Source organism: Cryptomeria japonica, chromosome 10, assembly GCF_030272615.1.
Source record: "Cryptomeria japonica chromosome 10, Sugi_1.0, whole genome shotgun sequence".
In the NCBI taxonomy this organism is placed as follows: Eukaryota; Viridiplantae; Streptophyta; class Pinopsida; order Cupressales; family Cupressaceae; genus Cryptomeria; species Cryptomeria japonica.
This window is the reverse complement of record NC_081414.1, coordinates 56643415-56662186: the sequence shown is the minus strand read 5'-3', so window position 1 is coordinate 56662186 and position 18772 is coordinate 56643415.

The window sequence follows — 18772 nt, the reverse complement described above, 5'->3', positions numbered from 1 at the left end:
ATATGGGGTAGTTTCCTCAACTCCAATACCCCTCTTGGATGTATCTCATACACAATCTAAAATGGTGACTTCCCTGTGCTTTTGTTTATAGTGTCATTGTAGGCAAATTCAGCCCGAGATAAAATTGAATCCCACTTTCACTAATACATTTGGACTAGATTTTTGACTGAGGTTTTCGATGGAGAAGGTATATTGTGGCCAAATTTGATTTTTTTGAAAAAATGTTGGCATTCATCGTAATTCTGACAACAATTTCCCATTTGGTTTTGATGAAGAAAGCATTAGCAATGAGAATTTTCTTTTTTTCAAAAAAGTGCTCGAGTTCGTCATAATTCCAATGACAACGGCCATTACTTAAAAAAAAGAAGAGGGGAATTCATTTGTGAATTGCAATCCCACGTAGGCGTCCATGGTGACTTCAACCCCCAAGAACATGAAACCCACGTCGAAGGCATTTGTGGCATTGCTTGTAATCCCACGCAGGAGGTAGATTCAAATTGCCCTAGTTTTAATTTCATGTTGCAAAAACTATACATGTGGTGGTTAATTGCCCTAGTTTAATCTTGTAAAACCATAGAACTATGATTGAGGAGTGAGCGTTCAATTTTGTAGTAGTAATCCCTTCCTCCCATTTACGCGTGTGTTGATTGTTCACATGAGATCACATCTCTTTGCGGTATCATATCAAACAATTCATGAGCCTTGTCCATGTTTCCACATTTTGCATTCATGTCAAGTAGGGTATTTGCAAGTACAACTCCTAACAAAATTCCTCTATCTGTTATGCTTTGATGGATGCCCATACCATGTTCCAAAGCTCCCATTTTTGCATAGGTAGGGAGGATGCTAGCAAAGGTTGTGGAATTTGGCTTTATGCCTTCCAATTTCATTTTCTTGAAAGTGTCTAAATCCTTTTTGACAAATCCATTTTGTGCATATCCAACAATCATTGCAGTCCACGAGACAACATTTCTTTCAGGCATTCTATCAAACAGTTCACGTGCCTTGTCTATGCTTCCATATTTTGCATACATGTCTACTAGGGCAGTTGCAACTACAACATTTGACAAAATTCCTCTATCCTTTATGCTTTGATGAATGTCCATACCTTGTTCCAAATCTCCCATTTTGGCAAAGGCAGGGAGGATAGTAGCAATGGTCATGGAATTTGGCTTTACACCTGCTGATTGCATTTGCTTGAAATTTTCTAAAGCCTTCTCAACAAATCCATCTTGTGCATATATGACAATCATTATAGTCCAGGAAACCACATTTCTTTGAGGCAATCCATCAAACAATTCCCGTGCCTTGTCTATGCTTCCACATTTTGCATACATGCTAATAGAGTAGTTGCAACTACATTTGACAAAATTCCTCTATCTTTTACGCTTTGATGGATGTCCATACCCTATTCCAAAGCTCCCATTTTGGCATAGGCTTGGAGTACACTAGCAAACATAACTAAAGAAATGCAATGATCAGCTCCAAAGACATCAAACCACTACTAACAAAATCAAGAGTCTAAAATATGATAGGGAATAGTGTGAGCTGTCCTAAAATAAAATATTTTATTTTCAATTTCAACTAAAACATAATTACTCAGCCATTTAATGTTATTAATAAGTGTTTAATTTATGAAAGAGATAAATGGTTGGCCACAAGTACATGAGTTACTAAATGCACATAGATAAGTGAATTTGATATTCAAAACTATCTACAATGAATTCAATTCTTGGCCATTAGTCATTTATGTTTTCAATAAGCATCTTTCTTTATTTTTCTTAATCTTTCTTCATAGTTATGTGCATATTTCTCATTCTATAATTAGGATATCAATTGCTATGGTTGAACACTAGCATGATGTTTGTGTTGTGGTATAGATGCGTAGAAACATAATTATGGGATTGTTATATTATAGAGATCATAAATGTAGATATCGCATATTAGTTCTAGCTCTTCTTAGATTGAGTCTAAAGTTGACATATAGTCATAAAGCCATTATTAGCAGATCTATCCATTTCTAGTAAAGACAATTGAGAAAGTCATTTTGATATTGAGAGTTTCTTATCTGTTTACCTATTGATCATTATTAAGCCATAATATTTAGTTCTATTTATCTCTCTTGCAAAACCTCTGTAAGTGTCCTAGATTGTCACTACTACTCACTCTTCAATGAAATAGTGGAGTTCTAAATATTTGTTGCACAAGATGGTGTTGAAGGTATCAACAAGGCTAGCATGGAAGGCATGTTCAAGCTTCCACTTGTACAACTTACAACAAATGATTTGTTGACAGAAGAAATTATTGAAATAGGGATACAATCGAAAGACAAGTAAGTACATACAAACCTCCTCAGTTGAAAGTAAAATCTATGTATAAAAAGAGTACATTGAATCCCAATCCATAAACACAATAGAGATACTGATGGAGACTTAATTGGATGTAGGATGTCACACCAAAGTTGTTAGAGTATGCTAAGCTAGTACATAATGTTTCCTAAAGCCACATCAGTATTTTACCCAGATCATTATCTACCAAAACTAGCTATAGTAATCCTTTTGAGGATTCATTTCATGGTGCTAGATCTTCATTTAGTTCCACTTCTTGTTGGAGAAAAGAACAATTATTTCTTGAGGTAGATGAATATCCCATCAACAAAGGACAAAACCCTTTCTAGAATATAACAAATTCTACTCCAACAAAAGATCATGGGGGTTTCACTAGAGATATTGAATAAGAGATAGACTTCTACTGCTACATTAAAAGCATTGGCATGTTCTTCATTTATTGATGTAAACTCTCTGTGACACCACCACAACCAACAAAGGTGTAAAAGTTGTTTGGAATGCATGGATTTTTAGGATTGTCCTTTGAGAAAACAAAATTAAAGTATGGAAGAAGGATCTGCCAGCTCCTGAGGGAATCTTGATGAAAAATAACTGTAAAATATTTGGGCGAGCTTATATGCAAAAACTCATGCTTCCTGATGGGTTTATGTACAGAAAAGAAGCATGAATTAAGTAGAATGGCGAAGGTGTTGTAAGAGTAGCTGAGAAGGGTGTTGGAAGAAGTGGGGGTGTTTACATTCCCCCATTTAAGCTGGCTCAAATGATGAAAGATGTGGAAGACAAGAGCAGTGTGGAATACTAGTGCATGACATGGGATGCCCTTCAGAAGAGTATCAATGGGTTAGTAAACAAGGTAAATGCATCTAGCATCAAGAACATCATTCCAGGGTTGTTTGCAGAGAATCTCATCTATGGGAGAGGTCTATTTTGTAGGTCTTGTATGAAATCCCAAATGGCATCCCCTGGATTTACAGATGTTTTTGCTACGTTGGTTTTTGTGGTAAATACAAAATTTCCTAAAGTTGGCAATCTACTTTTGCGAAGAATTATTTTGTAGCTTAATAGGGCATACAAACGCAATGACAACCACATGTTGATAGCATCATCCAAATTCATAGCTCATTTAGTGAATCAACAAGTTGCACAAGAGATCATTGCCTTGGAACTTCTCACCCTTTTACTAGAGAACCCCACAGATGACAGTGTAGAGGTTGCTATTGGGTTCGTGAAAGAATGTGGTCCTTTGTTGCAGGACCTTTCACCAAAAGGTCTCTATGGGATTTTTGAAAGATTTAGAGGTATTCTCTATGAGGGGGAAATTGACAAACGAGTATAGTTTTTAATGGAAGGCCTTTTTAAAATTTGCAAAGCTAAGTTTGAGGGTCATCTAGCTGTGGATCCAGATCAGTTAACACATGAAGTTTTCCTAGAAGATGATCTTGATCAAGAAGCTAGTTTGGATGTTTTCAAGCTAGATCCTAATTTCTTAGAGCATGAGGCAACCTATGAAAAACTCAAGAAAGATATCCTTGGAGATGCTTCTTCAGAATGAAACAGAAGGGGAGAATGATTCAAGTGATAATTCAGATGATGATGATGATGATGAAGAGGAAGGTGAGGAAGCACTGAGAATACAAGATGAGACATAGACAAACTTGGTCAATTTAAGACGTCCAATTTATTTAACAATCATGTCAAGTGTTGATTTTGAGGAAGCTGGTCATAAGCTACTAAAGATCAAGCATGAACTCGGTCAAGAGAGAACATACGTTTGTTATTATGGTCTTCTTGGGCAAATATTTTGTATGATCAATAAAATTTATGAGGAATTTTTTTTATAAGTGTTCTATACAATAGTATTCTATGATACACAAACTGGAAACAAATAAACTGCGTAATGTTGCAAAGTTTTTGGCCCACTTACTTGGTACAGATGCTCTGCCATGGCATTGTCTTGCTTATATACATCTGATAGAGGAAGATACTACTTTCTCTTCCAATATTTTTATAAATATTCTCTTGCAGGAGTTGGCAGAGCAGCTTGGTATATTGTTGCTTAATGAAAGGTTGAATGATCCAACAATGCAGGAGTCTTTTGATTCAATTTCTCCAAAGGACAATCCCAAAAATTTACGGTTTGCTATCAATTTCTTTACTTCTATTGGTCTTGTTCGTATCACTGAGAGTTTACATGAGTATTTGAAGAATATGCCAAGGCTTGTAATGCAGCAACAAAAGTCTATTCCTAAGTCAAATGAATCTACCTCTAACGACGATTCTTCTAGTTGATCAGGTTTGTCAAATTCTGATACATCAGACTCAGATTCTGAGAGTGAAACTGACAGTGAGAGCAGTAAGGAGTCACCAAGAAAGAAAAATAATTCAAAGCATGACAACGAGTATGAAAAAACAAGAAGAAAGAAAAGGGTGAGGGCATCTGACTCTGAGGATGGAAGTGACAGTGAAAAAATCAGAAGGAAAAAGAAAAGAAATTAAAAATCTTTCTAGTCAGTTATTCAAGGCTCCAGTAGACACCATTTTCTTGGACTGTGACAAACAAAAGAATCACTCCCAAGTGCTTTGGTTTTATAACAAATGATTATAAGATGCTACAATGTTGTCTTATGTATTTTAATAGCCACGGGTTTTAGAGTTTTGTACTTGATAGGTAATGGATAAATAGTGTTAGGAGAAGAAAATATTGAAGGCCAAGTGCAGATTGTGATAATACTAGATCAATGAATCCTGTTATTTATTGAGTAATTCTTGTTTTCCATGTTGTGTGATGTACCATAAGAAAACTAGAAATCTAGATTTAATAAGATGCTTTTTTCAATGATGATAATTTCTATTTTCTTGCATGTGAAGAAAGACCATGTCAGACAATATCAATGAACAACAAAATAAGGAGACAATTGCTAGATTGTGGTCTAAATTGAAAAGAAAAGGTGATGGAAAATGTTATTGTCCATGCAAAATTTGTAAGGGGTTAAAGACTAGAAGACTTGTCAAAACAGCAAAAAAACATTGTAGGCTGCATGGTCACATTGAAGGTGGACATGATTATCATCCATTGGTAATTTTTTCATTATATCATTTTGACAATTTATATACATAATAAATCATGTGATGATGAGATCATGATCATGGTTTATTTATGTTTATCAATTTTATGTAGGTTGATCACCCCAAAGCACATGGTATGGATCAACAAAACCCTGAGAATATGGTTTTTGAAGCGGATGAACATGGAGGTGTGAATATCGAAGCTGAAGATAATGATCCCATGGATGATGATGATCATGAGCCAGAAAACACAATTGAAGATGATGGTACAAATACATTGATCCATGACTCATTTAGTAATCGCATAGCTGATCATGATGATGAAGATGACCTTGATGTTGTTCATGATGTCCCTCTACTTGAGAAGGCATGTGAGGCCCTTTATGAAGGCTCACAGACAACTCTTCTCTCTGCTGTATTGTTGTTGGTGAACTTGAAGGTTATGAATGGTTTATCCAACATAACAATGTAATGTATGTTAAGGTATGTCATATATGTCATAATAAACTATGAATCATGTTGTACCATTAATATTCTTTATTATAAAAAATTATATTTTTTTGCTGTAGATTGATAGGTGAGTTTTTGTTACCACCATCAAATATTCTACCTCGCTCATACCAAGAATTATCTGTTTCTATGAAAGATATTGGAATGGAGTATCAAGCAATAGATGCTTGTCCAAATGATCATATTATATATCATAAACAACATGAATTTTGAACTGAATGCCCTGAATGTCATATCAGTAGATATCGAATAGATTAAATAACAAAAAGGGTTCTTTGCAAGATTCTTCGCTATATTCCCATTATTCCACGTATGCAACGATTATTCAAGTGCACTAGCTTGGAACAATTTATGGATTAGCATGCATGCAATAGAAGTCGAGATGACATTATTCGAATGCCTGAGGATGGTTTAGAATTTATGGATATAGACAAAGAGTGGCCACACTTTAAAGAAGAACCTCATAATCTCAGGCTTTCATTGGCAGCGGACGGTGTCAATCCATTTGGAGAGATGAGATCTGTTTACTGAATGTGGCCTATTTTTGTTATCAATAATAACATTCGTCCATGGATGTCAACAAAGAGGGAGCACATAATATTGGCAATGATTGTTCTAGGTATTTTATCATTTAAATATAGTCGTCTAAGTTTAAGTATAAATCATCAAGGTAATGTCATTCCATCTATTGGTTTGTCATAAAACATCTTTTCTATTTTGTTTTGTTTACTGATGATGTGATTGATGATCATGAAGGTTGTGAAGGCATTAATGACCACCTTCCTAAGGGACTAAAAATTTATCCCCAACAATTTAGTAGGTTGCCCTAGTATGAGCAGTTACAAATTGTTCATTTGTTTGATAGTATGCATATTGGAAAGAATATAACAGAGATGGTATGGAAAATATTGGATGGAAGGCGTGACAAAGAAAAAATTGTCAAAATATGTAGTGACATTCAAGATTCCAATCATGCAATGATAAATGTCATTCAATCAAATAGCCATGGAGACTAGATTATTATAAGTGAGCTTCCTTGGTTATTAACAGACTAACAAAGCAATGCTATAAAAGAAGTCATCCGAAAAATTCAATTTCCCATAGGATTTGCTGCAAACATAAATAATCTCATATTAAAAAAAAGTGAACTTGGGCCAAGGATGAAAACACATGATTGGCATACCTTCATTAAGGTAATTCATGTTCTTGTGTTTTTAGTATGTATTTAAGTATTGCGTGTACGTGTACTTTTCATTATGTTACAAAAAAATGAAAAGATAATTTTATAATTGTTAAAGTATGTTCTACCTCTATCTCTCCAAGATGACTTTGACAATAATGCCAAGCAAGTCATATATGATCTTGGAAAATACATGAGGTAAGTAGGGATATTTGTTTAGTTTGTTGTATAGATATTATATTTGCAATTTGTTTTACTTGTTATGTAATATATTTTTTTGTATATTGAATACCTTGTAGATGGTTGTCATGTAAAGAAATCCATAAAGATGATATAAAATATTGGAAGAGAAAAATTCCTCATTTAATGTGTGAAATGCAAAAGCGTCTACCTCCAACTTTTTTCAATGCACAAGAACACTACCTCATACACCAAGTTGAGGAGATTGAATTGTGTGGACCTGTACACACTAGGTCAATGTGGATGGTTGAGAGGCACTTGAAATTTTTGAAGGCTTTGGTTTGACAAAGAGCACATCCTGAGGGTTCTATGGTGGAGGGATATATGGTATACCAGACTATGGTGTACATTTATGAATATCTTCCTAAGTTTGTAGCAAAGATACACATGGATCGCATTTGGGATCCCAACACCATTAACAAATTTGAAGGGGAGTACTTGATGGGGAAAGGTAGATTGAGGAATGTGAGAGGTAATTATAAGATGTTATTGTAGTTAATTAATTCTTAATATTCAAAATAAATCGATTGTAAGATGTCTATTTATTTTTTGTACAGTTGGTCGAGAGTGGGATGCACTATATTTGTATATTGTAAACAATCTTGATTGGATGATGGTATGGATTGAACATTGTCAACATTCTGGATGCACGTTAACATGGGAAGGTGTGGCTTCATTGGTTAAAGAAGCACATCGTAATGGAGATTCTAATGTTATGCAAAGGGAAATTGATTTAGCATATGGTTTAAGAGATAAATAGGTACGTATAAATTTATTAATCACCCATATGTTTATCAACTCACAATGCAATAAATTTTACATGTTTGACATATTGCGGGTCAAACACCACAATGCTATGTGCTGCAATGGTCATAAATTTTGCATAAAAAGTTGGATGAGATGAAGAAAATTTGTGATTCTGGCATCATTACAGTCTTTGAGGTGACAAATATTTCATTGAGAAATGACATTCATCCTCAATAGTCTCAATATCAATACTATGGCATTTTGGATGATATACTCGAGTGTGACTTTAATTCCTTCAAATTAGTTTTGTTCGTCGCAAATGGTAGAGGCTATGATTGAATAAAAATGATCTTGATAGAACTGTTATTGAACATGATAATGGTTTTATAATGCTAAATACAAGGTCATTTGAACTAGTTGGGGATGAGCCCTATGTTCTTCCAAGCCAATGTGAGCAAGTATTTTACTCAGAGGTTCCCATCGTCCAGCCTTTGAAGCTCTTTCCTTAATTGATTTGCCAATTCATCATGGGACATCAAGTAAGCCTCGAATTCAATTTTCTCACCTGGATTCATCAGACTATTGTCATTCATCATGCCTTCCAACTGAGACCTGAGCCTTTCATGCTCTTTCAAAGCTTTGATTGTTCTAGTGTATGTCTTTTAATAGATTTCTGCAACCTGCACCATACTTTTCAATCTATGCTCAATGACCTCGAGAACTAACTTATCCATCTTTTACTGTTCCTTTTTTACTTGCCGAGATGTCTTTTCAGCCTTGTTCCTCCAATACATAGCATCTGTTAAGGCATCCATGGCATCTCTGTCAACACTATATGTCATCCCTATTTGACTGGTATCTATATCAATCTGAAGCAATCTTGCTTATAGCCTCTATTTTTCTTCATCAGTTTTCTCATATAGGCTTTTGTATGTAGAATTTTCTCAGACCAGAAACTCTATCTGATCTTGGTTTAGTTTAGTGACATCCAAATTTAGTTTGGCAGTTATTCTAGGGTCAGTCTTTCCAACCTGCTGTAGCATCAAATGTCCAAACGCTTCTTTTGTATCAATCAATATAGGTCTTTTATCTTTGGGATAGATAGCCCACTGTAGAAGAGCCTTCTAGTCTATATTATATCCTGGTCCTCTAAAGAGTTTATCTATCTCTTTTGGCATCATTTGCTTACTTGGGTCCTATTTCTTGAGGAATCCATCAAACAACAAGGCAGAGTTCATGTCCCATCTAGAGTATAATAGCACACCAGCTTCCTTAAGCAACTGTCTTCCCTTCTCAGGTGTCATTTTTCTCATCACAAGATCCATCTCCTCTTGAAACTTTTGAAGTTGTTGCTCTTCTTCACTATTTCTCATGTTATTCCTAATTTGAGATCCTTTATGTTGATAGAGGAATGTGGTGAACTTCTTGGAAGAAATGAAGTCACTATCAGTAATGAAATCCTCATGCTCCAGGAATCTAATGTCAATGACTTCTTGGACATTCAGTTGTCTTGTTTCCAAGTCTATCGATGTATCCTTTGCATAATCAGGGGGGCAATCCTCTTGAGGAGTGAATAGAATGATGCTAGATGTGGAAGTAGGAGACATATGAGCCAAAGAATTTGTATTCCTAATAGTATCAATGTAATCCTTAAAAACATGAGGTGGGACTCCCTCAAGTATTTCCAATTCATGCTCCATGAGTTTGTTGGCCAACTCCAAGGGGTCTTCAATATTTTGTAGCACATTCTCATCCATTTTCCTTCTAAAAAGCTTCCATTTATAATCCTGAATTGCTTTCTCAAACTTTATTCTCTTCACTCTGGCCTCTTCTCTGCCAATGTTCTTAATGAGGTCATCTGGTAGGTAAGATTTATGCTCTCCAGCCTTCAACTTTTGTGATGACTGGGCTATCCTTATGTATCCTTCAGGATCAAAATTGGGTCTTGGATCCCCCATACCCATGCCATAATAATCCAATTTTGTTTGCAACAGGCCATAACTCTTTGAACTTTTCACAATAAAATTTGAAAATACTAACAACCCAAGTACAATTGATTGTTTCCCATGGCTTGTTAGATGTTCTGTACTCACTATTGATAGCTGCCTCACAATTTTCAGACAAGCCACTCTGTTAGGAACTGTAAGTGGTAGTAAGTATGGTCTCCCTTCGAACCCATATACCCTAACTTGTGTGCAGTCTGAAAAACAATACCAATCTCCTCAAATGTGTTCAATTGAGGGATCTTCAACAAAATCTTTTGGTCTTAGGAATCTTTGAACCTCTAGTGCAAGGATATGATCGCATAGGAATCCCAACAGTCTATATAATGGCTTGACAAAGAACTCAAAATGCCTATATTGATTTTTCACATACCTATGGTCCCATGAAGAAACCCATAGTTGCACTGGTTTTCTCCTCCCAACATTGTCATATGTCTTGACACATAACTCTTCTGGCCATAACCCTTCATCTTGGCCCACATACAATAGCATATGCATAAGTAAGGAATAATGCTTGAAATTAACATTGATGACATCCCCCTTTAACTTTTCTAACCCATGATTCAAAACCTCAACCAAATAAGCAGAAAAATGAAAGAAGCGGGGGTCCTTAGACTGCAAATCAGCACAAATGACCATGGCTGCAATATCCATCAAAGGATGGGCTTTTATCCCTAGCACTTGGGCAACACAGTAATAGGTATACTTGAAATATGGATGGAAAGAGTTGACATCATAGGGAGCTTTTTCATCCTGACCTAGTGGCTCCAAGAACCCTGCATTCCTAGGTCTATGTATAGGGAATCTCCACGTTTTGTAAATGTGCTCTAGGTTAAAATATTCACTTGTTAACTTCTTGAGGTCAATCAATTCTTAAAATCCCCAATCCAACTCGAACATGGTGTCAATAACCTCCTTTGTGATTGCAAGAATTGGCTCACCCATGTAGTTATATATGGTCCTGGTTTTAGGGTCATAATTGTTTGCCAATGCTTTCATGAGCTCCACATTCACGAATGCATTAGCCACAACTAACCTTCCTAAGTTCAATAACCATAAATTGTTGATAGGTTGAGGGGTAACTCTTCTATTATACCCATATATGAATAATTCATACCCTCTCAATTCTATCCATATGTCTCCAAGATCCTCAAACTGGTCCTCCAGGCCTTCCTCATCAGCTCTAGTCTTCTTGGACCTCAAACTGGATGATGGCCACTAGTTAATCAGGTACTAGGCCAAAGAACGCCCTTCCCTTTTTTGTCTTTTAGGTTTTTCTTCTGCAGTGATAGGTTGTTTTCCCTTTCTAGTCTTATTAGTTTTAGATGATGATTCCATTTGAATTTTAAAAAATAGGTCTGTGTGCAAACAACTTACTTGGAATTACTAAGCTTTATCTATGAATTTGCCCAATTCTTGCTTTCAGTTTGTCACCTATGAATTCCTTAATGCTGTGTCCTTTGATGTTGATCCACTACTAATGGTGTATTTAATCAGTTAGTAATGGCAGTTTGGACAATGGTTACTTGGGCACACGTTCGAATTTAATGGCAATGTGACCTTCTATGGGATTTATTTCTGATTTTTGCGGCAATCAATAATCATTTTGATGAGGATATGTCTTTCGATCATTTGTTTCTTTAGTCCATCGATCTCTTTGTTTCTATCAATAATACTTTTGTTTCGAATATTACTTTGATCAAATATTTTTTCCCTTCATCGAAATACTATATTCAGTCAGTATGGCTGTCTCCTCATCGAAACATATTTGATATCCATCGGGTCTTATGTTGAAGAAACCTTGGGCTTCGGTGTCCTCCTTTATCTTTCCATCAAAATATTTCTTTCATTGATATCACTATGCCCTATCGATGAATGAGTCTATTATCTCACCGAAACTTTTCTTTATTTTCCCTTATCGTTCTTCACTGATAAAGTTACATCGGCAAAACCATGCATATCGAGAACATCCCTTTTAATCTCCTTGAAACCTATATCCTCATTGATATCTTTTATCAATGTAGCTTCCTTTTGTCTGATCGATATTATTCTTTTGATGAAAACACTCCTTTCGGTGGGTCCTTTTTATGTTGCACCGATAGTATTATTTTCTTGAGAACTTTTCCCATTGATGAAGACCCTATCTGCTTTCTTTGATATCTTTTGTCAATGAATTTATTATCTTTGGTGAGTCCTTTCTGGAATTCATCGGCCTTTCCTTTCTTCGATGGCTCTTTTATATCAATGAGACATAGCTGGGTCTCATCGATACCTTTTGAATTCAGATCAATATTATTCTTTTGATGAAAAAGCTCCTTTCGGTGGGTCCTTTTTATGTTTCACCAATGGTATTATTTCCTCAAGAACTTTTCATGTCGATGAAGACCCTCTCTGCTTTCTTTGATATCTTTTGTCGATGAATTTATTATCTTCGGTGAGTCCTTTCTGGAATTCATCGACATTTCCTTCCTTTGAAGGATCTTTTATATTGATGAGACATCGTTGGGTCTCATCGATACCTTTTGATTTCAGATCGATATTATTCTTTCGATCAAAATGCTCCTTTCAATGGGTCCTTTTTATGTTGCACCGATAGTATTATTTCCTTGAGAACTTTTCCATCGATGAAGACCCTCTCTTCTTTCTTTGATATCTTTTGTCGATGAAGTTATTATCTTTAGTGAGTCCCTTTTGGAATTCATTGGCGTTTCCTTCCTTTGATGGCTCTTTTATATTAATGAGACATCACTGGGTCTCATCAATAATAAATATTTTTTTTAATAAAAATTATTATTGTCACAATTACAATGAGTACCAAGCTTTCAATCGACGATGTGATCGGTGGACTTTGACCGTCGGTAGAGTCCATTGGATTGTCGTATTTCTGATGGGCATGGCATCATTGACCAATCCGATGCTGAGTTTTTGATGGTTGATTTTGTTAGCACTCCGACAAAAATTCGTCGCAAATTTGACAAACGGCCACCAAAAATCAGCTCCGAATGTACTAGTGTTTTCACCATGTTGTCTTGTAAGGCATCTCAACAAGTTTCCCAATGATCTATTTTACCACTTTTGTCTGCCCATCCATTTGTGGATGATAGGCTGATGAAAAGGACAAATTTGTGCCAAGTTTCCTCCATAGAGTTCTCCAATAATGGCCAACAAATTTGTCATCCTTGTCAGACACTATGTTCAATGGGAGTACATGAATCCTTGCTACTTTTCTAAAAAACAAATCTGCTATATAAGATGCATCACTAGCGGACTTACATGGCAAGAAATGTGCCATTTTACTAAACCTATCCACTACCATAAATACATTGTCGAACCCCTTTTGTGTTCTAGGTAAACCCATTACAAAGTCCATTGACACACTTTCCCAAGGTCTTGAGGGAATAGATAAGGGTTGATAGACACTAGCATTGGCACTTCTTCCTTTTACCTTTTGGCAAATGGTGCATGCATCTACAAACTTTCTTACATCAACCTACAATTTAGGCCAAAAGTAGTGCCTCCTTACCAATTCAAGTGTCTTGTCTAAACCAAAATGACCTGCCATAGCCCCACTATGATTTTCCTTGATGATATTAGTCCTCATTGAGCACCTTGGTATGCACAATTGCTCACCTTTGAAGAGAAGTCCATCGTGGATCAGAAATTTGGAAAATTCCACATGATACCTCTCATCAAATTTAGTACATACCTTCTAGATCACATTGAAGTCCTCATCTGCAACATACATACCTTTCAATGCATTAATCCCAATGCTTTCTAATTGGATTTCAGATATGGTTAGTACCCTCCTACTTAGTGCATCAACCACTTTGTTGGCTACTCCTTTCTTGTGTTTGATGGAGAAGGTGTAGGCTTGGAGGCATTCAACCCATTTCATATGCCTATGGCTTAACTTTTCTTGACTATTAATGAAACTCAAGGCTTAGTTATCAATATAGACCACAAATTCCTTTGGTAGCAGATAGTGCCTCCATTTTTTTAAAGACTGAACTAATGCATACATTTCTAGGTCATAAGAAGAATATTTTTTGTTTGCTTCATTGAACTTTTCACAAAAGAATGTTATAGGTTTGCCTTCTTGTCTTATAACTGCTCCTATGGCCACATGACTAGCATCACATTCAATTTGAAACACTTTATTAAAATTAGATAAGGCAAGTACCATTTGTTTTGATTAAGTAAAAGTAGGTATTTGAAAGGTACCCGAACCTTTTACAAGCCAAGAAAATAGAACTGCTAAAAATAGTGCCTGATCACTTCAAAAAGACAAAATGAACTCATCGGAAGGGAACCGCTTAACACATCATTACATTAAAAACCCAAAACAGACAACAAAAGGAAAGCACAAAGACAAAAAAAAGATAGAACTAGGGACAACAACTGAGACTAAATACTATTCAGAATTTCCTTAGTGTGAACAACCATTTGTTTCATGTTGTTCGCTGAGGTCTTCATATCCTCTAGCTCACGACCTTCGATGGCATCCTTATTCTTTGTGTTAGCTCTGGTCCTCCTTTCATGACCCTTCTTGTTCACTTTCTCTTTATCACCATCCTTCTCTGCATTATTCTTGAACCTGTTGATAAAGATGTTCATGTTGTCCATTGAAGATTTGAGGATTTGGAAATTTTGATCAGCAATCTTCTTGACGTTGTGCTCCAGCCTATCAATTCTGCTGCCAAAATCTTTCATTTTGTTTTCCATTTCCTTTCTATCTCCCATCTCATTGACCTTTTTTTCCATTACTAAGATTTTTCCAACCATACATTCAATAGCTTCCGCATTATGTAGAATGGCCACTAACTCTTTAACATGCTCTGCCAAGGGCTTGTAACCTACTACAATTCTTGCAATGGCCTATGTATCAGTTTGCAAACTGTTAATATTCTTCACCATAGTAGAAATGGTCTCACAGAAGGCCTTAATAGTATCTTTGTCACCACTGTCACTTTGACCCCTTTTTTCCTCCTTATGCAATTTAGTGGTATTCACGGTCTCCAAATTGTCCTTAACTGAGTTACCCTCCCCTTCTTTGTCCTGACTATCGATCCTCTTATTTTCTTCATCCTCCTCCTCAAATTCAACCATAACATAATTGACATCAGAATTGCTACCCTTTTTAGTGTTCTTTTTCTGAGCCTTCTTTCTAGTGGCTTTCCCTTTCCTCTTTTTAACAGGTTTTTCCTCAAGGGATTCAATTTCAGAATTTGACATTTCAGATTCCACAATAATCCTCCTCTTCTTGGCCCTAATCCTCCCTTTTTTGCTAGTTTCTTCTGACTCTCCCTCGGTCTCCGAATCAAAGTTTAAACCACTATCCTTACTTTTCATAGTCTCATCTCTGGCATTTTTGCCTTTAATAGGCTTTTCAATGCACTTCCCCTTTAGCATTTTATGAACCAGGACCATAAGCCCTTGGTGGAGGGCATGATCACCTTTAGGGTCCTTTTGGATCTCCTTTATAGTATGATCCATTGAACAGGCAAGGTAATAGGAAAGGCTAACCCTTTCTCCATGACAGAAATGGTTGAGGATGAAGTGATGCCCATATGCCCTGGTAAACCTACCATCTAAGGTAATGTATTCAATAGAAGCAAATAAAACAAACCTCCATGGCCTGCAAATTCTCTTTCGGGGGGTGGTAGGAGTTGTCAATTTTGATCATCTTTCTTCTCTCACCATCCGTAACAAGAAACTTGTATCCTACTTTATTTGATATCCCTCTGTCCCTGTAAAATTTCATACCCTTGGTAGTCATCCTCGTAGCCTCAGCGATAACCTCTTCATCTACATTCATCATATATAATCCAATCAAAATTTTTCCATTTTTCCAGTTCTTGATGAAATAGCTAGTGATTGTGGGGTCCTTCCCATTTAGTCATTCCATGAAGACATTGAGACCCCCCTACTGAAGGATATCCTAGACTTCTTCGTTCTTTCTCCATTCAGAGCAGGAAGCAGGTTCAAATATTTTCTTGTTACCTCCCATTTTTCCAGCACCTTCCTTGCAATGCCTTCTCTCGTTTTGATAAATTTTCCTCTAGTTTCTATGGTTATTTTGTAAGAGCGCCCATAATCCATGCCAAATAATAATGATAAGATACCTATTTAATAGCTCATTATCTTCAAGCAAGCCCTGCATCAAAAAAGGCGAAAAGGTCATTAGAAATAATGATTAAAAGTACCACGTTGGCTTGTATAGCTTTGGTCCTTATTGAGCAAGGATTTCATTTCACTTGCAATCTCCATTTCACCATAACTAGTAATGATGTCTCCCAATTGGCAAGCCAGGTTGGCTGCCCAATCAGCGCAAGAGTTGGCCTCCCTATAAACATGTGTAAAAACACACATTTCAAACTCTTCACTGATTTTCCTAGTAGCTTTAATAACATTAATAATTGACCAAGAGGACGGGAATTTCATATTTAAACAATTGATAATGTTTAAGGAGTCTCCTTCACATCAAACTTTAGTGCAATTGGCTTCCTTGGCAAGGATAATCCCATGATAAGCCACCATGGCTTCGGCAACATGATTGGTTTGATTTCCTATAGGAATACATTTTATGATTTTACATATTCCCCATTCATCCCTTAGGACCACTCCACATCATGCAACCCCCTGGTCTCCCTTAGAGGCCCCATCAAAATTAATTTTCATCCATCCCCTAGGTGGGCTGATCCATATCACTCCATCTCTAGGATTACTCTGGATGCTCTCTTGAGCTTTTAATCTCCACTTTTTATAGATAAATTGATCCTCCTTAGTGTTAGGATTATCAATACCACCTATAATATTCATATTTTCCACTATACTTCTTCTTATTTTTTCAAACACAATGTTAGCCTTAGTATTCTTTTCTCTGAAAATTCTATCATTTCTCTCTTTCCATAAACCCCAGCACATGTGAGGTAAAGAAATTATCCATAATAAGGTAGTGTTAGGTACAATATAGAAAGCTAATGTACTGAGAGGGGAGGGGTGAATTAGTACTTCAAAACTTTTCTCCAACACTAACTTTACTATTATGCATAAATCGAATAGTGTAGTAACATAATATAATGCTAAAACAAATAGATAACAATCATACATGATTCACTCCATAACACATATATTTTGGTTACGCAGAAAGTCTTGGTTAGAGAGAAAAATTGCAGTGGGGATGGCACCCACAACTTCACTACTGCAATAATAATGGTTGCTCGGTTAGAGCTACATGTTTAGCTATTTCTGATAGCTTACCCTGTTAGGAGTATCAAGATCTATGAGATCTACCTTGCTAAAGGATTTTACAACACTTAATCTAAATGCTGTACCTGGTTAGAGGCTTTACAATTTATAGACTTGATTAGAGTCTTTTACCCTATTAAAGGTTTCTCTTACAACTTCAAAATATTACAATAAAATCATTACAAATATCTGCAACTTTACATCTGGAATGTTATAGCAGATTCTATGTGCTCAGAATAAGATTACCTTACTTATAGCATACCTCTATAACCCATATAGTAACGCAGTAAACCCTTTTGTTTACTCTATTCTTTGATTGTTCTCTTAAATCCTTCTCGGTGACCTCTATGTCTCTGTAACAGTCATAACACTTAGTTCTTTCACATGTCTTGTTTCATATATTTCTATATCTTCCTTTCTGTCATGCTAGATGTATATTTCTGATCTTGATCCATGTTTTATAAGTAGATCTCTTATGTCAGTGAACCATTCATTGCTTCAATCTTAAAAACATGTTTTATCAAATGAATAACCATGCAAAATATTTCATTGGTTAGATGACCTCAAAATCATACACAATCTTTAAGTGCAATTTCTAATGTGATAATGGTTCTATGTTCCTCGATCTTGTAACATGTTTCCATATGTATGTCCAGGTTCAATGAATCTGGTAACACGTTTCACTTGGTGTATATCAACTCGATGTGTCATCTTTGCTTCTCGGTAGACATGGATTGATACTCAGTAGATAGCTCGGTGCATACTGAGCTCTGTGACTACTTTCTTTTATAACTGATTGGACTGTGCATACCGACTGAATATTTCAGTAGAGATAACCGACTAGAGTATATAGAATAACCTTGAACATAAAACTAATGGCAACTTGACAAGTAGTAACAATCTCCCCTTTTGACATTAATTGAGATGTTTGACAAAAACTACTTTCAAAGTAATAACTCAATAATCTATATACTTGCAAAATTTGACTATACTGACAGTATATACAATAGTCAATAAAATAGTAAATCCAGATATACTCCCCTTATCAATATACTATACAAAACTCTGATTTTGCATGCTCGCTGATCAATGTTCTATGTGTTGCACTTGTTCTTTGCTTACTAATCTGTTCACTGCTCAGTTCACTGCTCTTGGATATTCTGCTCACTTTGCTCGGTATACTCCCCCTTTATACTACACTCCTTTTGTTTGATATTATACTTTGATGCTTTGAATACTATATCACTCCCCCTTTTTGACAAACATCAAAATTTAGTTACCATTTGGTGGTGGCAACTGGTCAAAAATAGATTTGTACTTTGTCTGTGCTTCGGTGAGAGCGACAGAGAGGGCATCCTTTACACTGTCCATTAAAGAATTATGCACTTGAATATTAGCCAATAATGATATTAAGCCATCTAGAGTGCTTC